Source organism: Gekko japonicus, unplaced genomic scaffold (genome assembly GCF_001447785.1).
Source record: "Gekko japonicus isolate JY-2015 unplaced genomic scaffold, Gekko_japonicus_V1.1 scaffold1911, whole genome shotgun sequence".
NCBI lineage: Eukaryota > Metazoa > Chordata > Lepidosauria > Squamata > Gekkonidae > Gekko > Gekko japonicus.
The window spans coordinates 110,396-111,802 of NW_015170945.1; the positions used below are offsets into that span (position 1 = coordinate 110,396).

General features: G+C 58.7%; 1 protein-coding gene across 1 annotated transcript in view; it reads left to right on the forward strand.

Moving 5' to 3' along the window:
• The window catches only part of CLUH (clustered mitochondria (cluA/CLU1) homolog), a 65,567-nt gene that overhangs the window by 13,800 nt on the left and 50,360 nt on the right, over positions 1-1,407 (forward strand). The gene's annotated exons all lie outside the window — the stretch shown is intronic.

The following is a 1,407-nucleotide window of genomic DNA, read 5'->3' on the forward strand; positions in this document are numbered from 1 at the left end:
CCAGGTAACAGCCCAGCCTGGCAGAGGAGGGCACAGGATGCTCTGGGCCCTCCCTCCTGCCGGGGGTGTGTTTGGAGCGGCTGCCTGGGAGCCCTGAGCAGCCCGGTGCAGCGGGGTTGAGAGTTCATTTTGTTGTATGATACCAAAGGCAGCGAACCAGACCAGGGATGAAATGGCACCTTAACATCCAGCAGCATTCACTCTAGCGTGAAGTTTGGCAAATCAGACCTCGTTTCTTTACATGCACGTGGAAGAACAAATAGAATATGATGAGATTGGGGGAGAAGTGAGATCTGAAGCCGGGACCCTTGATTTCTAGCTCGGGGTCTCTTACTACTACGAAACACAGGTGTTGATAACCGGGGGGGGGGGGGGGCGGGGGACAGGGGGGGGGGGAGCAGGGCTTGTCGCGGTGGAGAGAGGAAGGCAGAAAAGCTGAGTCTCTCTCTCTCTCTCTCTCTCCCGCCACACAGTCCAGCCCATCGGTTCAGACCCGCCTCGGGAGCCCTGCCCTTCGTGCCTCCGCCTTCAGCAGGGAGGCGGGTGGTGACTGCCGGCAGGACGTTCTCTGTGGCGGCACCTTCGCTTTGCCACTCCCTCTGGAGGCTCGCCCGGTGCCAGCGCCACTCTCTTTGAACTGCCAGGGGAGAGTAAAAGGGTTATAAACTGACAAGCCCGCCGTGCTCCCGGCATTCCCCTTTGCCTTCTTTCCCCTTGGTGGGGGGTGCAGCCGTCCCGTTTGGCTCGTCTCCGCACCCTGGGGCCAAAACAGGAGCTTCCTTTGCCCGGGCTTTTGATCGGGGATTTTGTCTTCCCAGCTTTTTTAAAGGGTCGGTTTCAGGTCTGAGGTGCATTTTTGTGGCTTGTCATGTGCTGTTTATGGCCCTGGGCCTGTGTTCATGCATTATTGCGCTTACCTGTTCGCAAGCTGCCTGGAGCAGGACTCTGATGAGGCTACGTGGAAACAAATGCATAGCCCTGTTCCAGCATGTGCTGCTTTTATGGCATCGCAGAGCACCGTGGGTTCCTGCAGTCTGCAGCCTGACAGGGGGAAGGAGGGCAGAGGGGTGGGGGGGAGGGGGGCGGAGGCCGGCCTGGCAAGGGTGTGGATGCCGCCTCGGGAACTTGAGGTCCTGGGGACACAGATCTGAGCGGCTGACCTGGCCTAGAACGAAGAGCAGGTCTGTCTTGCCTGCTCTTTTAAATAACGTTCAAAGCAAACTGCAGTCAAAACAAAACAATGCTGTTCTGACACATGTAGTTGGCAGCCAGTGAAAAAGCCAACTGGAGCCAGGAGGAGGAGGAAGCCCCAGTGCCTGGGCGACCAAGCGGGAAGGTCTTTGCCAAGCACCTCAATGCCTGAGGGGAGGTGGAGGCACCTCCTCAGTTGCGGGGGGTGGGAGGGGG